We start from the raw sequence: 27,812 nt of genomic DNA on the forward strand, positions 1-27,812 counted from the left end.
GTGGCTTCAGTGTCGTCCAGAGTAGAGTTCTGAAGATGAGCCAATTTTTTAATTAGTCCCATCCCTGATTATTTCCTGAGTGAGAACTTTCCAGAATGGGAACTAAGAATCTCTTTTTCCATGATCTGGAGGGGGAAAAAAATGCCTTTAATTTCTTTTGGCCTCACTTCTACTTTCCTGACTTTCTTGTTCAAATTAGTGTTCTAATGAGGACCAGGCAAAAGAGATTAGGGTTGAAGATTTTTTTACGTTGAAGAAAACTCTGGCATTTCTCTCCCAGCTATTGAAGCTTTATGATAAGCAACATCACTTGATATGGATGAAAATTGGTGTTTGTTACAGCAGCCCTAGCAAAACTAACACTAAGGACTCGGACCAAGTGGCTTAAAGTTATCTTCCCGTGGTTTGGAGGCTGAGAGTCTGAGATCAAAATGTCAGGAGGGGTGGTTTCTTCTGCAGTCTCTCTCCTTGACTTGTAGATGATGGCCTTCATCTAGCGCTTATCTGCGCCCTAATCTCCTCTTCTTCTAAGGACACCATCATATTAGACTGGGGCCAACCTAAGGATTGTATTCCACTGATCACTTTGAGGGTTCTGTCTCAAAATACAGTCACATTCTACGGTACTGGGAGCCAGGACTTCAACATGTGAATTTGGGGGGACACAATCAAGCTCACAGAATATTTCAATCTTACTAAAATCCCTTCCCCCCTATAAGACTCATTCTAACGTAGAAGCTTCCAGCCTTTCTTTTATTACCTTAGTAGTGTTAACTATTGTTGACTCCCCTCTACCACCATGCCCTCCCCTCCCCTGCACGGGTGCACACATCTCCTGGTGCATCCCCATGTCTTGCCCTCCCTCTAATCACCTCCCACACAACATCAGAGGGATCTGACACCCAGAGATCCGTTATTTTTCTATTTGACATCCTTCCGTGGTTTTCTATTTTCTAGAAGATCAAATCTAAACTCCTTGGAATGGTCTTTTAGGTTCTAACCCCCACTTACTTTTCCGTATTCCTCCCAGATTTGCCTCCTAAGTGTCAATCCTGAAGCATCAATCCTCCTCAAAGGCGTCAGACTCTGCACATGCCTCTGCGCCAGGAGCACTCTCCCTTCCCTCACACGCTTTGAGAAAACAAGTTGTGCGGTGCCTTCACGGCTGGGCTTAGCTGTCTTTTCTTCTCTGTCTGTGACCAACTTAGTCCTTTACAAATGCTTTAATGCACCTTATTGTACCTCCTACCTTGCACCACAGTTCTTTACTTCCATCCCTCATCTGACTAGATTGAGGGAAATGAGGTCAAGAACTGGGTTCAACTTGATACCACTGTGTTCAGCCCAGCATGTGGTAAGTGCTTAACAAGATGAAATATGTGTAGGTATCGATATTAGCTTGGAGACCGCTTACATTTCACATAGCGTCAATAAAGGTAATCTGTTCATTGCTTGGCACTTGGTATTCATTACTTTAAATTCCCATATTCTCATTAGCTTCCCACAGAGAACCCCCGGGCTTCATCCAAGCAGTAGCCATTAGTGTGACTAGGTGATGATGATGGAAACAGGTACAAATGCAGAACAACTGGAACTGAACATCCTGCCATAGGTCAGATGTACTCTGCCTATTTACAGAGGGCTTTCCTCTGAGCAATTTTGGGCTCTCAGACTCTTCAAGAGGTCAGAGTTATATTTTGCAGAGCTCCCTGGTCAGTGCAGACAATCTATATGTGTCCCTTCATGGATAAGATATTCTCGTAGGACACTAGGGTGGTTGAGCATCTGCTTTCAGCTCAGGCCATGATTCCGGGGTCCCAGGATCAAGTTCCACATCAGTCTCCCCCCAAGGAGCCTGCTGCTCCCTCTATGTCTCTGCTACTCTCTGTGTCTCTCTCATGAATAAATAAATTAAAATCTTAAAATATATTCTTATAAAGCTGCATTGTATAGTAAGTATGGCATCTATTTAAATTTAAATTAACTAAAATAAAATTTAAAAATTGAATTCCTCAGGCTAACCACATTTCAAGTACTCAATAGCCACACGCAGCTTCAGTATTGCTCTAAAGCTTAGATCACAACTTCCTGTTGGTTATTACTTCAGTAGATAACAATTATTACAAGTCCCACTTAGTATGCTCTCACCATGAGGTATACCCTCTGTAAAATCCTCACTTTATGTGGAAGCAGAGGCTCAGTGAATTCAGTTATCGGCCCTACATCCCCAAATTAGAAAGAATCAAAGGTGAGATAATAAATATATGTATATTTAGAAATGGCTAATTTAATTGATAGAAAATGCTCTGCACATAGTTTCAACTTGGGTATCTTCAATGGAAAAGCTGGTGCTGTGAGGAGGTGATATCGCCTACTCTGGTGGTTTCAGGCTCCCGCTGCCCATTTTCTCTTGGTTCCCAGTGCCTGGAGGTGGTGGAGTCTTCCACTGAGGGATTCCTTGACTCTGGGCAGCTCAGCTCCTCTCCCAGAAGCAGCTGCTAACCATGGGAGAATGTGGAGACTGTTTTCTATCCTGACATCTGTCTCAGAGGGAAAGATTTGAATTTCATGATTGCGTTTTGTTCTTCCTCCTTGTCCAGACTGAGTCGTGTTTAATGGGGACTAAGAACAGGTAAGACTCTGTTGCAGACCCTTCCCTCTGAGGTAACCTGATAGACTGTTGAAAAGATGTGCTGGTTGGGCAAGAAAAGAACCTTGAAAGACTTAAGGCCAATTTTTAATTCATATTTTTATGTGACTTATAAAACATCCTGACCAGGGGAGGCTATTGTAGACTTTCTGGAGAAATAGATGAATATTTTTGAAGAAGGAAACAAAGAAAAAAGCGTAGCAAGTGAGACTCGAAGGTGGCTGAACGCTAATGAAATAGGTATTTACATAAAATACCAGCCCTGGAAAGTGTTTCCATAGACCATTGTCTGTCCCCAAAGTAATGAGGGATCTCTTCCTGCTAGAGCAAAGGTGACGTTTACCCAGAGATCAGTTTTTTTTTTTTTTTAAATTCTTACTGTATTCAGTGTAGTTGGGCTCCTAAAGAAGAACAAAGAAGGGAAAGGAACCAAGGTCTTGGGAAGCTGATTCTAGGCTTCATTAGTTGATACAGGTGATAGAACTTTTTTCCTAGAACCAGAGCCTGACACCACATGGCTTTCTCCTGGTTGCCCATCCAGTTGATTGCCCGTGGCCGCCTGGAGTTTAGGGAGAGATTACAGTGAAGGATGCGCCAGACCTTCCAGAGGCCAAGTGAGGGAAGTGGTGGCGCAGATGTCAGGTAATTGTGACCCTAGGGCCTGATGAGAATGTGCTGAAGAGCGTTCTGGTGCTCAGAACTCCTGATTCGGAGTAATGAGTTATCTGTGGATGTATAATAAAGTACCCCGAACTTCATGGTTTCAAACCTTTATGATCTTTCAGTTTCTGTGGGTCAAGAATCTGGATGTAGCTTAGCTGAGTCCTCCGGTTTGGGGATCTCTCACAGGCTGAATCAAGGGGTCACTAGGGGCTGTAGTCATTTCAGGGTTGGACGGGGGGAGGATCTACTTCCAAGCTGACTCACCTGGCTATCAGCTGCCTCTGGTCCTTGCTGGCTCTTGGCCACAGAGAGCTGTGCCTGACTGCATGGATCCCCCTGTGGAGCAGCTGGCAGCCCCCCAAAAGAGCAAGAGAGGGTGCATAACATGGAAGGCCCAGGCTTTTTGTAACCTAGTCTTGGAAGTGACATCACACTGTTTTTTGCTGTATTCTTTTTTAAAAAAATTTATTTTAGAGAGAGTGAGAGAGAGTGCAAGCACAAGTGGGGGTAGGGACCAAAGGAAAGGGAGAGCCCAACTGTGGGCTTGACCTGATCTGAAAGCAAGTCAGACACTTAACTGACTGAGCCACCCAGGTGCCCCTGTTTTTTTATTGTATTCTTCTCATGAAAAGGAAGCCACCAGGCCTAGCCACTATCGGGAACAGGTGGGGGTCATACAAGGGTGTGGATCACTAGAAGCCATTGAGGATGTGGTCTGTAGCATATTGTAGCATGAAGGAGGAAGGAAAGAAGGTTATTGAATGTGTTGCAGAAGCGCATTTGTTTTCTTGGTAATATATTTTAAAATGTAGCAGTGCTATGTATAGTCCACATGTGTAAAAATAACTCCAGTGCCGTAATGAAACCTGGAAGAACTCTGACAGTTCCTGATGTTTCATCAGATTGCGTTTTGTGGGAACGCTGAGAGCATCGAAGTTTTGACCATGTGTGTAGGAGTAGGTCCGTGACTCTGGAGCACAGATCTCTTTGCTCCAAAGACCAGGTGGCCGTGCTGGTATGAAAGGTCAGCAGTCAGCCAGAGGGAAGCGTAAAGACGACAAAGTCCTGGGAGGAGAGAGACGAAAGGCAATTTCGGAGATGGAGCAGATTCTGGATGAGGCGGGAGACCATACAAAGGGAAGTTTAATCCTATTTTGAATTTTTGCTTTTGGGCAGCTCTGCCCACCCGTACTCAAGAGTAAACTATCCCCATTAGTGTTTTTCCTCCCCTCTGTCCACTTTGGTGCCCAAAACGTTGAGCCCCAGCAAGAGGATGAGGCTGCAGTGATGAGCCAGTTCTGTGGACACCTTAGCAGGAACAGTCTTCAAATAGAAGAATGCCGGGGGTGTCACTGGCCCTGCCTCCCTCCCAAGTAGAGGTTAGTGAATTCAGGTGTCCGATGAAGAATCTGAGAGTCTGAGGTGACCTCTGTATAAGGAACACATCCTGCTGAATTCGTTCTTAAGCCTTTTGGCCGTACTTGATTTGGAAAAACGAGAGCCTGATCGTGAGTTTATAATGCACGATTGATTCCTCGGGGTGGGTCAGGGGCACAGACTGGACGCCACCAAGCCCGAGCTGTGTTCGCTGTGGCTGTGCAGGCAACCAAGGCACTCTGCCTCCTGCTCTCATCTCAGGCTGCCCCATGTCACATGTTTGTGCCGAGCAGTGGACAGAGCCCAGAGTGCTGGGGACGAACCTTTTGGAGCAGACGGACATTGTCTAGTACTAGATGTGCGCTCGGGCTCCCTGGTCTTTGTTTGAACACAGTGTCCACTTACGAACTGTGTATGTAGCCTTTATTCAGGCTGCTGAGCCTGCAGGATCCTTTCTTGCAGAAGCACGCAGTCGTGGCTCCCTGATTTTCCCATCAAGCAGGCTGTGGGCATGCCCAGTTTGCATGCATGTGTAGATGCCAGGAAGGAAAAGGACCCCAGAACACGTGGTCTGAACCCCAGGAAACAGCGATGTTCTGTGTCTCCTCCAGTTGCTTCTTACCACTCCAAGGTAGGAAGCCTACTTAGTGACTTTCCAGCTTGCAAGTTCCGGTGCCTGGTCCCATTCCCTCTGGGGTTTACAAGTGATCTTCAAAAGAAGCCGAAATAGGATGCCCTGTGGCCCTCACTGGAGACATATTGAGGTAACTGAAACAACCCAGCACTGGCAGAGGCAAAGCGAAGATGAGGTGACCCTTCCCTCAATCCATTCCAGCAGACCTGACTCCTCATTTTGTCTCTACCACTGCTGCATGGCTATGGGTAAACAACCTATGCTGTGAGCCTTATTACTTTCCCATCTGTGATATGCATAGGAGTTTATTGTCAGTATGGAATGAAGCGCCGAGCATACAGCTGGTACATAATAGGTAATCAGTAAGTGGGAGTGTATTTTGCTTTCCCCAGCGGATAGTAATGGCTGGCAGTCAGTCCTGCACCCTATTCTCCTCTCTCTCCCTCCCCACTCCCATATACCTTTCAGAGTACTTTCCATTTGCCTAGTAGAGGCTCAAGTATATAAACTGAATGGAAGAGAGTGCCTATTGGCTGCATAGCTCTGTCACAAATTGTCACGATGGAGGTGCCTATGTGGCTCAGTTAGGCATCTGACTCTTGATTTTGGCTCAGATCATGATCTTGGGGTCTTGGGATTGAGCCCCACATCAGGCACTGTGCTCAGTGTAGAGTCTGCTTGAGATTCTCTCCCCGCCCCCACTCCGCCCCTCCTGTACTCACTTGCTTGCTCTCTCTAAATTAAAACCTTTAAAATAAAAAAAGTTGTTAGGAAAGAGGAACCCAAATTAAAAAATGAAAATACTAGAGAAAAATGCACTGTGCATTGGATTAGTTGAGGTGGACAAGTAGGTTACATTAACTCCAGGATTATTAATGCGTCTGCAGCATCTGCAGTGGCCTGCCAGAATTTGGCCGGTTGGAAGAGAGTCCAGAAGGTCTAGAAGCCAGAGGCCAAGTCTAGAGAGGATCTTGGCAGTGACACAGCAAGGCTGGTAGGGCTCCATGCAAATGGGGAGGCTAAGAAACAAAGGTTGAGTTTGGGGGTCATCAGTATTTGTTATGATCGTACTGTTGCATGGTTTATAGAATGCATCGGCTTGCATGATTGTCACTTCTCACAGTAATTTCGAACTTGGACTTTGTTAACTTCATTGCGTAAATAAGGCTCATAAAAGTAAGGATTTTATGCAAAGCCATGCCACCAGCAAGGAATCTAATCGGTACTCAGACTGGGACTTTGGAATTTCCTTTTGGTGCTGCTCCTGTGAAATTGTCATCACAGACTTCATCAAGTTGTCCAGGTCACTGGAGGTCAGAGTGATGGACAAGAAAGGGCCTCTTTATCCCAGCAACCAGCTAGAACTTGAGAGAGGGCAGGACTTCGTGGGCCAGTACCTGTTGATTCACCTATTTCCTGGTGGGTGTTAGAACTGGTTTCAAAGAATGGAAAAAATCCAGCCTTTATGTGGAGTAAGTAGGCAAGCTTGCTTGTGCGGTATGGGTTGGGGTAGAAGGTCAGTGGTGCATGTTGTTTCCTGTGGTTTGGGCCAGTCTTCATGCGCACCCAGAGTGCTGACTGTTTCTTTGAAGGACAGAAACAAAAGACATTCTTCTTTCGACCAACACCTTCCAAAGTAGGACTGGTAGTGTGGGTTTGGGTTAGTAATCTTTGGGGATTTTATATTGTTTGGGTTTAAAGTAGTGTCTTGTTTTGTCAAAAAAGCAACTGACACCTCCCTACTCCTCACCGAGTCAGCTCATCTTCTCTTTCTAAATCATGTTCTAACTTTGGAGACACCAGTGATAAAACTAATTCTATTGTGATAAGCAGACATAGGCACCTGAATGTTGATTATTCTTTGTTTTTAAAATTATATTTTAATTCAGTTTGCCAACATATAACACCCAGTGCTCATCTGATCATGTGCCCTCCTTTAATGCCTGTCACCCAGCTACCTCATCCCCCCACCCATCTCCCCTTCTGAAACCCTTTTGTTTCCCAGAGTTAGGAATGTTTCATGGTTTGTCCTCCTCTCTAATTCTTCCCCTCTTCATAAATGTTGTTGGGAAAATTGAACAGCCACATGCAGATTGAAACTGGACCATTCTCTTATACCATACATGAGGTTGATTATTCTCAAAGGGTTTCTTAAATAAAATAATGGTATTTTGTTAAGAATTATGGTTATCTAGTGAATGTAATTGCAAGTACTATTTCAGAGGTTTTATATTTACTAACTCATTTAACCTCAAGCAATGCATAAAGAAATTATTACTATTCCCATTTCACAAGCAAAAAAAAAAAAAATCGAGGCAAAAAGTGAATAAAATTTGTCAAAGACCACATATCTAGATTCATACACAAGATTCCAACCCAGCCCATCTAATTTTAGGGCTTTGGTACTCATTACCACTCTGCTGTAATGGATTTATATGAAAATTGAAATAGCAGAATCAATCAATGCCCAAGACAGACTTTAAAAAAGTCTTAATGCTTTAACCATAATTACATAAGAACCCACAGCAATAGGTTAGTGCCAATAGAGGTTTTATCTCTCCAGATGTGTAACTTAGATAAAATGTCCATTGTAGCAAAGCCAATAGTACTCTCACTCTTTCCTCTTCCCCTTCTTCGAAGACTCCAGTGAGATTTGCTGCTATTGGGATTTTCTTCTTAGGGGCAGTGACTTGAATTGTGGGTTATAGTTTCAAACAGAATATAGTAAAGCAACAAGTTCTTTTTCTAAGCTCTAAATAAACTAAGACTTTTAATAAAACATCCATTCGTTGACTTGAACAGATTTGAGAAGGTTAAGTGTCCTCTTAAAGCAAGATTTGCAGAAGAACAAGCCTTTAATTACTATCTAGAAGGCTTTTAGGCATTCTTTCTTTTAAAATTTTTTTAAAGATTTATTTATTTATGATAGACATAGAGAGAGAGGCAGAGACAAAAGAGGGAGAAGCAGGTTCCATGCCGGGAGCTTGACGTGGGACTCGATCTCGGGACTCCAGGATCGCGCCCTGGGCCAAAGGCAGGCACCAAACCGCTGAGCCACCCAGGGATCCCCCGCTTTTAGGCATTCTTTATCCATTTATCTCTGATCCTTGTCCAGATGTGGCTGATTCCATGAACTCTTTCCAGCTTTACTAGTGGTTACCTTAGCCATTTGGGGGCTTTTATACATTGCTCCTCTAGGCCAATCTCACCATGAGAAGTCTGACATTGCATGTGGTAGAAAGAAAGAACATCTGCTTCCATGATTACCTGAGTGAGAAAGATCTCTATAGCTATTGTCCATAAAGTGGGACATAGGACAACTTTGTAGGTTTTATGCAAAAAGGACCAACTAGTATAGTATAAAGTGTGGCAATTTAGCTTCCCTAAAAAATGTGTGTCTGTATGCAGATGTTTACTATGCCATTATGCCACAGACCCTGTTGTACTTGGAAAATGAGCAGGTGCCATTGCCTTGTCTTTGTATTTCTACAATAGTCAACACACAGGGTTTAGTTCATGACCTTTTTAATGGGAAGAAAAAGAAATGAAGATGTTGTTTCTGAAGGATGTATTAGCCTCAGAGGGGCAAACATGGTGAACTTATAAACAAAAGAACCCACATTGCCCAGTGAATGAGAAGAATCAGTTGGAGAAGAACAATGAGTTCCTTTCCACTAGATCCCTTTTGAGGGAAGGGACCTAATTCATTTTGCATTAGGAGTTTCTGGGTTCTTGTCAGGCTGAGACCTGGGGTTGAATTTGTCAAATGCCCAAAATCTAAGCAGGCATAATGGGAATTTGACTTAAGGCCAGCCAGAGGACATCTCCCTGGTCTGTTCCTTCTTTCTGAGGTGTGGGGGGAGGTCATTTGACAAAGTTCTATGAAGATTTTGGAGTACTGAAAAACATAGATTTGTATCAAGGAGCTTCCAGTAAAGAGAAGACTTGAACAATAAGAAACAAGAAGTTAGACTGTTGCTGAGAACCCTCAAATTATCCAGAGAAGGCAGTAGAAGCACTTCCTTATAAGAAATTAAGGGGTGCCTGGTGGCTCAGTTGGTTAAGCATCTGCCTTGGGCTCAGATCATGATCTCAGGGTCCTGGGATGGAGCCCCACTAAGGAGGGACCTTGCTTCTCCCTCTCCTCTGTCCCCAATCATGTTTGTTTTCTCTCTCTCTCTCTCTCTCTCTCTCTCTTAAATCTTTAAAAAAAAAAAAAAAACTTAAAAGACTTTAAGCCAGCCCGTTACTTCATGTAAAGTTGGCCCTCCCTCTTTCCTCCTGCTTTCTCACCCATTGGCCTGGCCTAACAAATAAAAGCTAGAAAACTGAGTACACTGCTGTTAACATGCTGAGTTTAACTTAAGACCCTGTGCCAGCTGAGCTCAGCCATCCACTCGTGAGGCACTGACTGGGCCCCTCCTTTGTTTCAGGGCTTTGTTCTAGGCAAATGAATCAGACAGAATCTAGGCAGATGAATCAGACATAGTCATCATCCTTGGGAATCTTATAACCAGCTGGGGGAAGCAGACAAAACTACATTTAGGGTACAAGCTAATAAATGCAGTACTGGAAGTAGGCACGGAGTACCCTGGGAGCACAGTGGGGCTGGGGGGAGTTTTGCAGATGACATGTATGATAAGTCTTAGAAAATGAGGAGCGTTATACAGACAGGCTCTGTAGGCCAAGTGAAGGTTCAGGGGTGAGCAGAAAGCACGGCCTCTCAGCAGGTAGCTCCAACGCTCCGGTGATGGTTTATGGGGAAAGAGGGACAGAGGCTGTGGAGAATAGGGCAGGAGCCAGATAAGGAGGGTGGGAAGACAGGACTTCAGTTGGGAGCCTGGTGCCTTAGAAGCTAAAAGAGATCATTTCCAGAAGAATGAAGAGATTTATAGTATCCATTGCCACACAGATTTAAAAAATCAAGGTCAGAAAATGTTCTTCAGATATGACAAGTAGGAGGTTTCTGGTGACCTAAAGTGAAAGCAGTTGGCTGCAGGAGCAGAGAAAATGTCACATGTCATCGATAAAACGTAGGAGCCCTTGTCACACTGTCATAGGGACAGACCCCAAGAATCCTGGATATTGGTTGTAGAGAAAAGTAATAGACAAAGCTATTTACCTTGGTAAGGAGCAGCAGAAATGCTTTACTGCTTATTTATTTGCACATAATGCCATGCTAAACAGAGTAGAGATGGGATCCCTGGGTGGCGCAGCGGTTTGGCGCCTGCCTTTGGCCCAGGGCGCGATCCTGGAGACCCGGGATCGAATCCCACATCGGGCTCCCGGTGCATGGAGCCTGCTTCTCCCTCTGCCTGTGTCTCTGCCTCTCTCTCTCTCTCTCTCTCTCTCTCTCTCTGTGTGACTATCATAAATAAAAAAAATAATTAAAATAAAAATAAACAGAGTAGAGGGAAAATTAAACACAGTTTATGCATTCATGGAGCTCAGGCTCTTTAGTGCACAAGTGTTGGGTAAATTGACCAAAAATAATCTTTTTTTAAATGGCTATTTCCATAGAGTGTGTTCTTACAGATTTCTAATCACAAGACACTTTCAACAGCCCAGAGAAGACGGTCCTGTATCGTGTTTGTAAAGAAGCTGTGCACCAATCTTGATAATTGATGGTTGTGGTTAACCCTCGTGAGTTCTTTCTACGAGTTCATGTCAGTCTCTTCTGCTGTATTTTTGGGCTAGTTAGTCTCATTCTGACCGCAGTGGCTAACAGATGGTTGACATCTTGCATTATCAGTCCTCATATTCACAGGTGAATAATACATTTCCTTTCTGCTCGGAACTCCCCAGGCTCCACAAGTCCGATAAGGCCTAAAGAATTGACCATACACAATATAATCCTCGTTAATGGGCAGACTGTTGGTAGACAGAGCAGGCAAGCATGCGGCAGAGGAAGTTTTTAATCAGAAATAGAAGTATGCAAAATAGTATTACATCTTTTAATTGGTTTTCATGGTATGTTTTTGGTGCTTTACATGTGAATTTCTACTCTGATAAGGATGGAGGCTTGAATGTCTGTCTTGATGTTTGTGTGGAAGAATTCCCAAGAGGTTTGGATTCAGTGACTCCTGAAATGCTTTCTCTTTAAATTTCCTGGGATCCCATGTCGATCATTTCTCCTTCACTTATCTTGGTTTAGAGGTATATTTGCAAAGGAGAAGCTGAAATGGCAGTGCAGAAAGATTGAGATCATGAACACTTGATTAGAATTTTATTGGTAGAGATGGATGCTGCTTTTGGCTTTGGCTGGTATGATCTGCTCTGTATGGGGTTTTTTTTTGGGGGGGGAGGGGTTTGTTTTTGTTATTTGTTTGTTTTAGAGAACATGTGCTTGAGTGGGGTGGGAGGGTGCAGAGGGAGAGAATTCTAAGTAGACGGCACACCTAGCATGGAGCCCAGTGTGGGGCATCATGTCATGACTCTGAAATCATGACCTGTGTAGAATCAAGAGTCAGATGCTTAACCAGTTGAGCCGCCCACGCACCTCTGCTCTGTACTGTTTTAGCCAAGGCTGACTCAACTCATCAGAGCCACACCTGTTGCACCTGTAGAATAAAATGGAGGCCTTTCTGTCCCCTTGATCTGCTTTATATGAAAGGAATGGATATCGATGCTTCATTCTGACCTGACTCAGGGCTTACACTCTAAAGTGATAAAAGGAACACTCTCAATCCCTGAAATGATAAATGTTGCGTGGTAACTCCGACTTTGCTTGTGTTCAACACATGGAGAGCTACATACAGGTGAGCTATGATTTCAGAATTTTATTTGGAATATATTTACTTGAAAGTCACGTGAATTATTTAACACTGTGGGACACCAGCCATATATATTCCCCCACATTTTGGAAAGAAGATTAAAATTGCTTTCCCTATTTGCAAGTAGAAAAAAAAATGTGCCATAAGTAAAGTCAGGTGGATATGTATTAACTTTGGGATGTGGTTTAGATATTCTGACTCCTGCCGCTGAGATGGAAATGTGCTATTGTAGCGAGGGAGAGACTTGGATTTTCCACCAAGAGCTTCCACTCCACAACTACCAACAGTTCCCTTATACATTTTGAGACCTCTTATTCTTGGATGTAAAGCACTTCAGTTTCCTTAGGGAATATGAAAAGTGTTACGCATTTAAAATAGTTTTACATGCTTTCCTCTGAAGTTACCAGAAAGTCATTCACTCTTGTCATGAGAAGGGTTTGGGAGTGGGCTGGGGAAAGGAAAGGAAGGACCCACAAGTATTATAACACAGTACCAGGGTGCCTGGGTGGCTCAGTCCATTGAGTGTCTGCCTTTAGCTCAGGTCTTGATCCTGGGGTCCTTGGATGGAGCCCCCATTGTCGGGCTCCCTGCTCAGTGGGGAGTCTGCTTCTCCCTCTGCCCCTCTACCCTGCTTGTGCTCTTGCTCTCTCTCTTGCTCACTCTTAAATTCTTTAAAAAAAAACAAAAACAAAAAAACACAAAACCAACATAGTGCCATGTACATTGAGAACATTCAATAACCACTTGCTAGTTGGTTGGCTAGTTTTCCAGTTTAAACTTTTCAAATTCCTTAGTTTGGAGAAGTGAGATATTAGTTTTTCTTGGTGATTCTTTTGTGGCTGACAGATTGTCATCTTAGTCCTGTACTCCAAGGAGGAAATCCCATGAGGCAGTACTACAATTGCCTAGTGAAAAAAGAAATCCTGACATGTTCTAGAGGAACACACCCACGGGGCAGGGGGAGGGGTGCAGATGGTAGCCTTTGGTGAGTGGAGGGTTTTGAACCGACAGTGACCTAGCCTTTGGATCCTTGATTAAAAGAGAGAACCCCAACACCTGATCTTTCCCTCACTTACTCCCCTTCTGTCATTTCCCAAACTCATTTGTTTCTTTCTGTGAGTCCATGCCTGTGTCAGAGTATCTGGCAGCCTCCTGTGACACTCCCACGCTCTAGCCCCACTACCTGGAGTCTGTGGAGGAGTCTTCCACCCTCAGCATGCATCAGTCACAAGGAGAGACCTTCAGTACTTGGACCCAGTGCCTTCCTTAGGCATTCCCAGCATTTGGAATGGGACTCAGGCATCAGTAGCCCTTAAAAAGGGCTCCAGGTGATTCTCAACATCGCTTGTGGTTGAGCCCCACTGCTTTACAGCAGAGTCCAATTTGTTTTCCTGCAGACTCCTCAAAATGAGAGAAATCCAGGAAAAAACATGACATTAAAATGAGTTATTTCCTTCTTTTCTTTCTCACCAAGTGAAGCAGAACTTTGTGGCTTGGAGATGTGGGGCTTCCTTTTGCCCTGGGGTGATCTAAGACCAATTTCCCACAGTCTTGTAGATGTGGACATCTGGGTGGTCCTCGTGGTGGGGGATGGACTTGAGGCTTGGACAGGGCAAGGCCAAGAGACCAAACCTAGGAATGTCTCACTTTGGAGGCTGCAGAACAGGGCTTCATAGGTAGCAGAGACCTGCACCCCTGCCCATTTACTCCTACCCAGGAGACCGTAGGGTGATGAGGGCCAAGATACAAGACCTGAAACACCAAGACTTTGGGGACCACTATCTCTGTGGCTAAGGAGGGTAAAAAGTAGTGGCTACTTGCCATCAAATAGACCACACAGGCTTGGATAGTGAGTGTATTGGCAGCAGTCTTCACGGGCTGAAAACCAGCTGCTTTATTCCAGATTTTATGGTCAATATAAATCTCCTCTGATAATTATGCAGACCTGAGAAGGATAAAAGTTCTTTAAACAGGACCGAGATTGAAAATTATTGAGAGTAGGGATTCAGAGCCAGACGTTACTGTATTTAGTGGAGGGAAAAAGCCAATATGGAATTTTTTTTTTTCATCTGAGGGATATGGAGTAAATTCTAGTCTCTGTAACAGAAGGAGTCAAGCAATTAGTCTCAAATAATTTGAGTAACTCCATCTTGTATGCTTCTGATTTTATTGGGTTTTCATTAGATTTTGGTTTGGCCAAGAACTCTGAGGACTTTTGCTGCAGGACGACACTGCCTTTTTAAAACTGTTCACAGGATGACTTGTGAATTTTTATGGCTGGGCTTAGGAGCATCAAGCAGTGTGGTGGTGGTGGTTGGGGGTGGGTGGGGATGGGAGTTAAAGCATGGTGGACAGAGAGAGTGGCCTTGGGACTTGACATTGTGTTTTGACTTGACGTGAGATCCAGAAAGAATTGGTTGTTTGTATTTTATTTAAGAAAGATGAACCTACCCCTCCAACTAAAGCCCTCCAGCCGCAATATCCAGCCCTGTTAAGGTGAGAAATTGAGAAAAGCAGCATCAGTCAGTGGGAGTGGTATCAATTATTATTATTTTTTTAGATTTTTTAACTTATTTATTCATGAGAGACACAGAGAGAGAGAGAGGCAGAGACACAGGCAGAGGGAGAAGCAGGCCCCATGCCGGGAGCCCGACGTGGGACTCGATCCCGGGTCTCCAGGATCAGGCCCTGGGCTGAAGGCGGCGCTAAACTGCTGAGCCACCCGGGCCGCCTGATATCAATTATGAAGCTACTGAAACGATTTCTTCACCAGAAGAGCCTTGGTACAGTGGGAAGGGCTTGGGTTTTGGAGACCTGCAGAACTGGTTTTAAATGTCCACTTACTAGTTTGATGCCTTTTTGTATTCTAGGGCCTAGCAGTGCATGGTGTGTGTAATAGGCCATAACAGTGAATACTTTATAAATGAATGAATAACGGATGAACAAGAGGAATAGCCACCCAACTCTGAGCAGTCACTTAACGTACCTGAGCCTTAGCCTCCGTGCCTTTACCCATAAAGTGGGCATACTGATGACTAGAGATTTTTGAGGCTTGTATGAAATGTGAAGTGCTGAAACCAGTGCCTCGTGGAGCCCCCTGATACTTGAGCTATGCCCTCTGGCACACGCATTCCCTGGGTGCTGTATTCTCACAAATTCAGAGTAGGATGAGCCTTGCCGAATTGAAATCCTCAAGTATGGGAAATTACTGCACATGATAACCGACTTTGAACCTCAACTGAATACTGAGTCCCAGGGAGAATTCCTGTTCAGAGACCCGGTTTTGCTTGGTTTTCATGGGTCCTCTGGCTCTTCGTGAGCTGTGTCTCAGGATCCCTAACAGTCTGGTTGTTGTTGTTTTTTCTTTTAATTGAAGCATAATTAGCATACAGTGTTATATGAGTTTCAGGGGTACCACATGATTCAACACGTCTATAATGCCCAGTGCTCCCCAGTATTACAGTATTATTGCCCATATTCTCTGTGCTCTACCTTTCATCCTCATGACTTGTAAGTGGGAGTTCATGCCTCTTGGATCTCCTTTATTTCACCCAGAGCCTCCCGTCCCACCTGCCCTCGGACAAGCACCAATTTGTTCTCTGTATTTAAAAGTCTGGCTTTTTGTTCGTTTCACTGTTCACTTGCAGTTTTTTAGATTTTACATATAAGTAAAATGATACAGTATTTGTCTTTCTCTGACTTATTTCACTTAATGTAATACCCTCTAGGTCCATCCATATTGTTTCACATGGCTGAATAATATTCTTTGCGTGTGTGTGTGTGTGTGTGTGTGTGTGTATCACATCTTTATTTCTCTGTCAGTGGGCACTTGGTGGCTTGAATATCTTGGCTACTATAAATAATGCTATTTTTATAAAAATATTATAAACCTAGGGGTACATATATTTTTCAAGTTCATGTTTTTTATTTCCTTGGGTAAATACCCAGTAGTGGAGTTACTGGATCACATGATATTCTATTTTTAATTTTTTGAGGAGCCTCCATTCTGTTTTCCACAGTAGCTGCACCCATTTACATTCCCATCAACAATGCATGAGGATTCTTTTTTTTCTCCACATTTTCACCAACACTTGTTATTTGTCTTTTTCATTCTAGCCATTCTGACAGGTCTAAGGTAATCTCTCATTGTGGTTTTGATTTGCATTTGCCTCATGATGAGTGATGTAGAGCACCTTTTCATGTTGGCCATCTGGATGTCTTTGTAAAACATCTGTTCAGGTTATCTGCCTATTTTTATTTTTATTTTTTTAATAATAAATTTATTTTTTTTGGTGTTCAATATGCCAACATACAGAATAACACCCAGTGCTCATCCCGTCAAGTACCCCCCTCAGTGCCCGTCACCCACTCACCCCCACCCCCCGCCCTCCTCCCCTTCCACCACCCCTAGTTCTTTTCCCGGAGTTAGGAGTCTTCATGTTCTGTCTCCCTTTCTGATTGCCTGTTTTTAATTGGACTATTTGTGTTTTTGGTGTTGATTGTATAAGTTCTTAAGTATCTTGAATGTTAACCTTTTAACAGATATATTATTTGCAAATATCTTCTCTCACTCAGTAGGTTGCCTTTTTATTTTGTTGATGGATTTCTTTGCTGTACAAAAGCTTTTTGTTTTGTGGTAGTCCCAATAGTTAATTTTTGCTATTGTTTCCCTTGCCTGAAGAGACATATCTAGAAAAACGTTGCTAAGGCTGATATTAAAGAAATTACTGCCTATGTTTTCTACCAGTTTTATGGTTTCAGATCTCACATTTAAGCCTTTAATCCACTTTGCATTTATTTTTGTATATGACATAAGAAATGGTCTAGTTTCATTCTTTTTTTAAAATTTTATTTATTCATGAGAGACAGAGAGAAAGAGAGGCAGAGACACAGGCAGAGGGCGAAGCAGGCTCCATGCGGGGAGCCCAACGTGGGACTCAACCCTGGGTCTCTGGGATCATGCACTGAACTGAAAGCGGCGCCAAACTGCTAGAGCCATCCAGGGATCCCTCTAGTTTTCATTCTTTTGCACACAGCTATCCAGTTTTCCTAGAATCATTTATGGAAAAGACTGCTTTTCCCCGTTCTGTATTCTCTCCTTTTTTGATGTAGATTAATTGACCATATAAGTGTACGTATATTTCTGATGGTATCTGGTTTTGATTCCTGACCGCCAGGTACTCCTTGGTCTACAGCTTTTTTTTTTTTTTAAGATTTTATTTACTTATTTGAGAGAGAGAGTGAGAGCACACACGCGCATGTCTGTGGGTGCACGAACTGGGGGAAGGGCAAAGGGAGAGGAGATCCCAGACAGACTCTGTGCTAAGTGCAGAACCAGATGCCTGGCTCAATCTAACCACCCTGAGGTCATGACCCCAGCCAAAACCAAGACTCAGACACCCAACCAGCTGAGCCACCCAGGCACCCTGGTCTACAGCTTTTTACTCAGATTTGACACAACATTTTGATCCACTATTTGTCCTGACCATTATTTTCATTCAACAAATTTGTGACATGTATGCTCCATATGGTAGGTATTAGGGATATAACACAAACAAGATGAGCAGGATGAAATTCTTGCCTTTTAGCAGAAAAGTTCTGCTAAGAGGGGATTTAGATAAGAAATCCAGGAGTTACAATGCAAAAAAGTAAAGTTTCTTTTTTTTTTTTTAATTTTCATTTTAGTTTTAATTTTTTTAAATTTTTTTTTTAAAGTAAAGTTTCTGATTGAAACATACATAGGCGCTAATCCTAGGACTGATGAAGTGTCAGGGAGGAAAGAGAAGTAACCCAAACATCCCTGGGTTCCTGACTCTGTCTCCCTCAGATTCTTCTGGTCCTAGATTACATCCTATCTAAACTACTGTCACCCCAAACCCATTTGAGTCAATGTATACATACTACAGGATAGTCATCCACTTGGAATTCCAGTAGGGCAGATGTGTGGCCTGTCTTGTTTATCAGTGTACCACAGGCCATGAAAGAGTCTGGCACATCAGTGGGCACACAAATAATTCTTGAATGAATGTATGACTTAATTCTGCATAGAGCTAGAAGAAATTGATGGGTGTGTCCTTCCTTTCTCTCTCTCTGTTTCTTTCCTTCTTTCTTTTTCTTCCTTTTTTAAAGCTAATCCTGGATAGTTCATTGGGCATAATGCACCATTAGATTTTGAAAGCCCTTATTTTGCTTTTAAGTGACCTATTTTCAAAGACCTATCTATCTAAATGTCAGCCCAAAAATTTCATTACAAGCTATTAACTTCATCAAGCATACTTTCTGAAAAAGACACAGTGTTCCCTAGCTATTAGATTTTGTATGGAAATTGCTAGATGCTTTGTTGTTGCTTTTGGATTTTACAACATCTGTCAGTAAATTGGATTATTTATGCACACACTCGAGTATTTGGTTGTGTCCTTCATGTTGGATCTTATAGGTTTGTTTACTTTCTCTACAAATCTTAAAGGGGAAGATTCCAGAAAGTACTCTGTCTGAGGTACCGTGTTATGCCAGTAGAAAGGATCTCAATACTTAGTTTAATCCCATGATACAAAAGCAGATGGTACTGTGGCCCACTCTCCTCATTGGCGGTCCTATACAAGATCTGCCTACAAGTGGATGGGCTGTCATGGGTAAATTGCAAGGCCCAGGGAAGGTGTTACATACACCTCAGTTTAGAAACCAAAGGTCCAAGAATCAATGATAAAAGCAAAGGAAATTGACTTGAAAACAAAGAATGGATCTAATAGCATAAAACTATGGTCATCATTGCACAATTCATCATGGTCTCAGTTGTGGTGAGGTAGAATCTGAATTGGATGCTCTTTGTCCAGTTCTCAGGTCATGGTGCTTAGACTGCATCAAGATGGAGACACAGAGCAAACCCATCAGCATTTATAAGGTGAACATGGGACGTTGAAGTGTCCTGGTCAGATCCCCTTTTTAAAATCAGGTTCAGATCCGTGTTTGGATCCTGAGACCTAAATTTTCCTGCCATAGCTGTATTATTGACCCCTGCTATCCCTCTAGGTTAGACATTGAACACCACAATTTTCTTTAGTTTTCCAGCTTTTTCCCATTCGTCCTTCACCCTGGCTGATGTGCCTAAAGAAGAAAGAAACCAAGGGAGTACATGTATGCACCAGGGTATGGTCCCTCACCTGGTACATTCTCATTGGGTGAGAGAGTATTTGAAATACCAACACTACAAAATAAGATTTTATAGAAGACCTTCCTGTGGAGCTAGAAATTCCCTTGGTAGCAACTAGGTCATTATTTTTCTATCCTATGAGAATAGGAAGAATTAATTGACATTATTTCTGGAAGAACATGTCACAGGTCACTGCATTCTTCCATGTCTAAGAGCAGCAGGATCTGAGAGGGAGTTAAATGCATTTCTAAAGCCTAGTGTCTGCTTGTCCCTCTAACCAGTGTAGGGAAAGGCTTTCCACCATGCCCTCTTCTCTGCAAGTTCCAAATGGACCAAGCCATGGCTGACGCTGAATAGTTTTTATATTCTGAAGAGGATAGCAGAATATACACCTTCCAGTTGCTGGAGCAGCAGGAGCCCTGGAGGCTACAGGGACTTCTCTTTGCTGGTCAGTCGCCAATAAACAGCTGAGTCGGAGGACCGTTTTGTCACTTCCCATAAAGCAATAGAAGAGTGTAATGAATTCATAAGTTTTTGTGGGCACTGTACCTAATAGGAAATAACATAACTAGTCATTCAGTGACCTACCGTGTGCCAGGTACTGTTTCAGGCATTGGAGGTGCAGCATTGAGAAAACCCGTGTCCAGGAGAGTTATGTTGTAACAAAGGAAGAGACACCTAAGAAATATATATTCTTAGGTGACAAGTGCTAATTGGAAAAGAAAGCCGGTTAAGCAAGGTGGGAATGAAGTGGTGGTCATATATTGGGTAACAGGGAAAGGTCCCTCCACTGTGGGACACAGAGCTGCTGGTAGGGAGCTGTCAGGCATTTGGAAGAAGAACATTCTAGGCAAAGGGAACAGCAAGCACAAGGGGTGGAAGGGAGGGTCACACTTGAAAATTGGTACTCACAGAGAGGAGGCCAGCACGGCTGAAATGGGGCAAGCAAAAGGGTGATAGAAGAGAGGTTGTTGGGAGGTGGGGGCAAGTTTAGGACCTTACAGGCCACAGAATTCTGCCTCTTTCCTGGGGCAAGAGAGCCACTGGGGCATTTTGAAGAGTGGGATGACCTATCTCAGGTCTTAAAACCCTTTGGGGAGAGAGAAGAGGTAGAAAGAAGAGGTATGAGTGGGAAACAGATAGTGGTGACTGCAGTCATCATGCTAGGAGATGATGCCTGAGCCTGGCAGCAACAGTGATGAGGGTGCATGGTAGGCCAGCTGGTTGCATTCTGAAAGGGCAGGATGGGTAGGATGTGTTGCTGGTGTGGATGTGAGGTGAGAGAAAGAAAGGAATCAATAAGACTGCAGTATTTATTTTATTTTATTATTTATATTTTTTATATTTTTGTCTAAGATCCTAAAGAGTTTGCCATGTCTTGAGACAGAGAAGACTCTGTGCAGATTCTCAGGGGAGGCAATTAAGAGTTGGATTTTGGAGACACTAAGGAACTGGAGATAACAGCTGGGGTTCAGAAGAGAAGCCTAAGCCGGTGATACAAACATGGGAGCCACTCATGTACATGTGGTTTTTATTTTTCTTTTATTTTTACTCTTTTTTTAAAAAATATTTTATTTATTTGAGAGACCCCCACGAGGACGTGCACATGTGAATGCATGAGTAGGGGAAGGGGCAAGGAGAGAGGGAGCGCAGACCACCACCATCCGCCACATGTGGTTTTTAGAGCCACGAAAGCAAATAATATGAGGAAAGGAGTACTGGTAAAGAAAACTCAAAGGGACAGTCTGGGAGCGTTACAAGGGAGCAGCAGAGAGGAGAAGAGGAAGGTATGCCTGCCAAGGATGCTGAGAAGGATCTGCCAGTAAATAGAGGGGAAAACTAAAAGAAAGTCTACCCTATGAGCCAAACAATGAAAGTTTTTAAAGAAGGGAGGAATGATAAACTATATCAACCTTCTGTCTCAGGATCCTGAAATTTCCATTTTACTGCATTTTGCAACCATCCATATAGTAAGGAATGAGAGACAAGAACCATCCCCAATTTTTGAGAGATTGGAAAAACAGTGAGGAGTTCCTAAGGTGTAATGTTACTACATCAAAAACACAACAGCAAGAGGAAAAACCCTAGAAAAGTGGTCTCTAGGGACACAGTATAACATCAGCTTCTGCAAATTGGACATTGAACTAGCTAGCCTCCTCCCTCAGTCCATAATCTTTAACTTCCAGAATTTTTAAATGGGATTAAAAACTTTGGTACGTCTCATGGAGCTATTGTGGAAGCAGGGTATCATAGTTCCTTCTATATAATACCCACCATTTCTATGTTGGCATTCCAGACCCTACAAGTAAGAAAATGCAGAAGGTTTTTACATGCAATTTTTATGCATAAGCGTTTTTGTTGATGTTATCAGTTGTTTTCAAAGTATATGATTTGTTCACTAAACTCCCAAATATTTGTGCTTTTCTGTGCCAGGCACAATGCAGAACACTGAGGATTCATAGGGAGATGAGAGGCTCTTGCCTCCAAGGAGCTTAGAATCTAAGGAAGAGCAGGTAGTCAGAATGATTGCTATTTGCAGACACCGCCAGCACCATTAATTCTTGTGAAATAATTGAGAGATGGTCTTGTCTTCTGAAGAGCTCACTTATTTTTCATTTAGAAGATGCTTTGGGGTAAAGTCGGACAATGAGCTATCACCCAGGTCTGCATGTCGTAAGCAAAGAGCTCTAACTGTATCTGTTTCCTAACATAGTTATGTCTGATGTTCACGATGAGTGGCTGGACACATCTTCCTCCTGAAAGCGATAAATGGTTGTGGATTTCCCTCTGCAATAATTCATGCACTTAAATGTGGGCCATGAGATCCGCTGGACTGCATTCTGTCCCACACGCTCCCTGCTCACGAGCTTCTTGGTATCTGTGATGTGCAGACCTAACTATAGAGCTGTCATCAGATTCCCAGTGATCTACCTTAAATAGGACTGTCGGACATCTTGTTTTTGTCCCAAAGAGTCTTTTGCAAATGACCCAGGGAGAAGAGGGAGAGCCAGGGTGCCCCCAGCCATCACCACAGAATTCCAAACTTGGTTGTTATCACACGGGTCTGAAGCCAGGGTAGGAGACAGAAGCAGTACGGTTAGAATGGGCAAGCTCCATTCATTTTCAAGTTCAAGGTTCTTCAGCTGGAGGGGTCCAGAAAAAACTTTGTCAGAGATGACCTGTGATGACTTAAATCTAAGCAGAGAGAGCCAAAGGCTGTCCTTGCTCAGGGACAATCACTCAACACCACCACAAGCTGAATCTTTGACAGGAATAGCGGGTCCTTTTGAACCGCATAGCTTAGATGGATGCTGACATACGATATACCTTGGATTTTAATCCTTTCTCCCCCTCTGTTACAAGTTTGTGGGTGATGTACACACCTTCCAGTGTTACAGTCATTGGGCACAGAAAATTTTTGTTTTATTTGATTTTCACTCCTCTGGTTGTTCTCTCTGGCATTTTGTTGTGTGATTTGGTCACTTTCCGGTATCGTATGGCCATGTGAGGGGGCTGGGAGTTATCTATTTTTATTAGCACTATCACCACAGGTCTTAAAGTCAGGGAGATGTGAGTTCAGACCTCTTACTAAAGTCAGTCTCTTGGGAGACTGTCGGGTGTCATGGTGAATAGGACACGCTCCTGATTCAGATAGTTCTAAGGTTCAAGGTCAGAATCTATTATTTACATGCTGTGTGGTGCTAGGCAAATTAATTAACCTCTGCACTTCAACCTCTGTATCTACAGATAGAAAGGATGTTAGCATCTATCTACCTTATAGGACGGTCGTGAGACAAGAACTGAGATGCTGTGACATGGTGGCACATAATAACTGTTCATTAAATACTTCTTTATTAAAACTGTCTGATTCCTCTGCTAGCCTCATTCTTAAAATGATTGTGTTGTTAACGTTAAACAACCTAAGGGGAAATCTCATAGTGTGTCTGGTATGGAATGAATAGTTGATATCAGTAATAATGAAGTGACAACAAAAACTTCTGAAATGGACGTCAGAGCCTCATTATTATTGCTCATTCTCCACTTTTTTATGTCAACATCTGTTCTGAGATTATTCAGTTCTGACTCATCAGTGAAAAGTGACCTTTTCTGCAGTAATTAATGTCACATGGGTGAGAGTAGACAAATCTCTTCTTAAAATCTGATTCCAGGGATCCCTGGGTGGCGCAGCAGTTAGGCGCCTGCCTTTGGCCCAGGGCACGATCCTGGAGACCCGGGATCGAATCCCACGTCGGGCTCCCGGTGCATGGAGCCTGCTTCTCCCGTCCGGCTCCCGGTGCATGGAGCCTGCTTCTCCCTCTGCCTATGTCTCTGCCTCTCTCTCTCTCTCTCTCTCTCTGTGTGTGACTATCATAAATAAAAAAAAAAAAATTAAAAAAAAAATTTAAAAAAAAAAATCTGATTCCATCGCAATCAGTCAGCGTGCTCTTACCAAACACATTCTGTTCCCAGCTTGGATGGGGAAGCAGTTTTCTGCACTGAGTTTATAATTAACTAGGAATTGTAAGGTAAAAAAACACATGCATTCAATAAATTTTAACTGTATATTTTGTATATTGTATATGGTATATATTGTGCACAAGGCACGATGCTAATGAATATCCTGATAGGTATAAACATGAACCAGATGTGGATCCTGCCTTCAAGGGGTGCAAAACAAGCTGAGAGGGCTGGGAGAGAATGTGGACACAGACAGCCTCACCACCATGAGACTGTAGGCAAGTTAATGAACTGCGCTGTGTGGGAGCTCCTCACTTGTCAAGTGCAGGTGACAATAGTACCTACACTGTCATGTTGGGGTGAAGCTTAGGGTTATTATAAGGCACAGTGCTCGTCATGAGATTAGTAAATGTTAGCCATTTCAAAATATATAGTTGGGATAAGGCATGCATGTAAATAAACATAATGCCAAAGTGTGGTGATATTGCTATGGAAATTTGGATAGAAGAGAGATTACGTAGAATCCATAAAGGAATGTGGTATTTGAGCTAAGCTTGGAAGGATAATACATGCACATAGAAAAAGGTAAAATCAGGGTGGCTTTAGAATCAGTATGAGTAAGAGTGTGAAGGTAGACAAGACGAAGGAGTTATTACAGGGAAGTTAGAGTTACAGGGAAGAAGTTAAGGTAAAAGGTCAGAGAGTGAAGGTCTTCGTATGCTGGTTCAAGGACTTTGTCCATGTGGACAGTGGAGAGAGGCCATTATGGGTTTTCAACAGAAAAATGGTAAGGTCAGAGGTGTGCTCTGGTAATAGACCTCAGGAAGAATGTTCTGAGTGTCATAATAGTTTGTCTTGGTCTCTAGACCTCCAGTCTATCCTTTTTCTGGTCTGCCATAGGACGGGTGGGAGAGAAGACTCAGAGACAGGATATGTTGATGTCTGGGCCTGGGCTGCCAAGAGATTGGATGTGTCATTAACACACATGAACATAAAAGGATAAGTAGACTGAAAAGTGCCTTTGGGTACACTGGGACACGCTGGTCTGTGGTGCCTATGGATAAAGTCAAGAATAAGTTGGGGTTGGGAACCTTACAGTGCTACCAGGTTGGAAGTACAGATGGTCCAACAACTCCTCTGCATAAAACTAGAAACCTGAAGAATGGATGAGATTGCTAAAGGGAGATGACAAAGGACCACTTTTGGGTGACCTCTTAGATGTAGGGAGAGCGGGAGAAATTGAACATGGAAAGGATCCATCGGAAAGGCAGGAACAAGGAGAACAGAGAGTTGAATAAAGGGACAGAAGAGTTTCAAGAAGGAGTGTTTTAGGGAGGCTGGACGAAAGACTTATCTGGGAGATGGGAAGGCAATAGGAATGGAGGAGAAGTGAGGCTGGAGGCAGAGGGAAGAACTCACTTCCAGAGGAATGGGCAGAGACCTTTTGACATATTTCTGTAGAAATCAGGAAATGTTTATGTGATCTTTGGTATTATTTCCTGGGAACCTAAGACCTGTGTACCCTTCATCCTTAAGGGCAGAGACTAGGTCTAAAAAGTCTTTCCATTACTGATTATGATGCTCTCTGACCTAGCACTTTGTCTTTTGTCTTATAGCTGGGGGGAGGTGGTGATTTGATGTTGACTGAGTCAGATCTGCTGAGTCCTACAAAAAGGGGAAAGTTCCTATGGTCTTATTCCAGTGAAAGCAGAGTTAAAAGAAGCTGAAAATGTACTATTGAAAAAAAAATCCCATAAATTGATGGAACAAAACTCCAGAGTTGTGTTACTTTCTCTATCAAAAAATCCTTTTCCCTTCCAGGAAGAGGCGGCCGGCGCCCTCTGGGAACTGGAAGTCCTGGTGAAGGAGAGTGGGAACATGGAATGTAAGAGAATGAGAAAGCAAGAGAGAGAAGACTGGGTTCACAGAGCAAGATAGTCTGGTTCCAGATTTAGAACAGGGATTGTTCTAGGTTTTGACAAGGAATGTTCACCAGCATGTGTTACTAAAACTGTGTAGTAATTAGGTCAAGGTGTTTGTTTTGAAGAGACTGTCCACATGAACCTTGAAGTTAGTTGAGATGAAGCTCAAGTGGCAAGAAGGAAGCCAGATCTTGGCTTACATGACCTGGTGTGCTCTGTGGTATCTGTCCTGGCAGGATGCTTTGTCATTGGATGGTGGTCAACAAATGTGTACTGGATTCGCACAAAAATGGTCAGGTTTTCTGATTGTCATTAAGAGTCAGATAAATGGTGGGAGAACTGAGTAGGATGTGGGTACATTGCCCAGGAAGATGTGGAGATTGACAATCACGTACCTCAAGGTAGAGGAATTTGGTACATGAGCAGAAAAGTGATTATCCAAATTTGGCATTGAGGATTGGGGGAGAGTGCTGGAGCTCCTGGGGAGGAGGATTGCAAGATGTGGAAGAATTTGCAGCCTCCAATCCCAGGGAGCTCCTTAGAAATGGCACTTCCTGAAAATAGTCAGATTCGATTTAAAGCAAAGGGACAAAGAAGAGAGGTAACGGGAAGAGAACATGCATCAGTCAAGAAATGAGTGACCTAGGGAGGGCCAGTGACTGGAGGTGCTTGTGTTCTGGGTCAAACCAAGTGAGAGGCCTAAGGAGATGGTTGACTTGTGGTTCTGAATGGAGCTTTGGTGCAAAGGTTACAGTGTCACGTGCTCCAGGGCTCGAGATGTTGGTCTGTTGAAGGTGTGCGGGGGGCGGTTGGTGCTGTCTAGAGTGAAGACAGGTCCAGGCTGCCACTCCAGATGTTGTCTGCAGCCAGGTCAGCACTGGGCATACGGTGCCAGACAGCACCGGAAAAAAGAGGAAAGCATTTGAAGAACAGGAAACTTGCCTCAGAGTCCTACACCCATTTGCGTGTCACCCAGAGCGTGGGCCTCAGAGAGTTTGTGCTGGGCTGTCCTTCAGCCACGGCAGGTTCCTTGATCGCATTAGCTGTTGGGCAGCCTAGGTTATGAAGGTGCGAGTTACAGGACAAGGAGGCAGCCAGTGCAAGGTCAAGCCAAGGTGGTTTGGGTACCTTGGAGTGGAACGGGCATGGGAAATGGGATCATGGAGAGAGGGGTCTTCAACTCAAACTGAGGAGAAAATTTTGTGAACCTTCACCCACTCATGAAAAGTCTGGCCCATAACACACTCCTGTGATTTCCAAATACCTGTTTTTTTGCTGGTGAATCGTGCATAGGTGGGGGATACCTAAGTATTTCTCAGTAGGGGGTCCTCTTGACAATTTGGACAGAAAAATTATGTTTCGAAGACTGTCTCTTTTGGCACAGAGCATTTAACTCCCATGACCCATTGCAATTCATGTAGTACCCCTGAGTCATTTGGCCAACCTAAGAGTACTCCCTTGTTGCCTGTGCCCTCCAGGAGGATGTGGTCACCTCTGGGCACCAGAGAATCTGGGGCAGATGCCACCTGGGGGGAAGTTTCATTCTCTCCAGAGATTTCATGGAACCCACATTTCGAGACTAGGGCTATTCTGGAGTTTTATTCTGTCTCAACTCAAATGAAGACCATGAATTCGGACTTCACTATACGCAGAGGCTTTTGAATTTATTACCGACTTGATTTTAATAATGAATGGTGACATTTCCGTGCCAGTGAAAGCGTGGGTTTTTTTTTTCCCCCTCAGTCATCTTTTCATGGGCCTGTGATTTGGAGTCTTCTCATGTTTTCTTATACCCTGACCAATCTCGGGGTACCAGCAGACATCCTTTTTAAGGCTCTCTTACTATTGAATCTTGTTTACCTTCCCATCACGGGGAGGATGTTATTTTTTCCATATGCCTAGACACATGGCAGCCCCCTTTCAGGAAAAAACATTTGTTTCATCTTCCGGTCCAATACCCTGGGATGCACATAGCCCCAGGAGACGTGGAGCTGAGACACGGGAACAAGGGAACAGTTGCTCAGGAAGAAGCCCCACCTGGCTCTCCTCTCCTCACTCCTTTGACTCAGCCACACCTGTAGGTAGACCTGCTGGATGCCCCAAGCCCAAGGTGAAAGTTAACCTGGTGAGGAGTGGGGGACATAGACGGGGGAGAGCGGGTCTGGGGTAGAGGGCCTGGTGAGGG

General features: G+C 43.6%; 1 protein-coding gene across 4 annotated transcripts in view; it reads left to right on the forward strand.

Annotated features, from left to right (window-relative positions):
* Positions 1–27,812, forward strand: part of RYR3 (ryanodine receptor 3) — a 508,658-nt gene that overhangs the window by 132,337 nt on the left and 348,509 nt on the right. The gene's annotated exons all lie outside the window — the stretch shown is intronic.

Source organism: Vulpes lagopus, chromosome 2 (genome assembly GCF_018345385.1).
Source record: "Vulpes lagopus strain Blue_001 chromosome 2, ASM1834538v1, whole genome shotgun sequence".
In the NCBI taxonomy this organism is placed as follows: Eukaryota; Metazoa; Chordata; class Mammalia; order Carnivora; family Canidae; genus Vulpes; species Vulpes lagopus.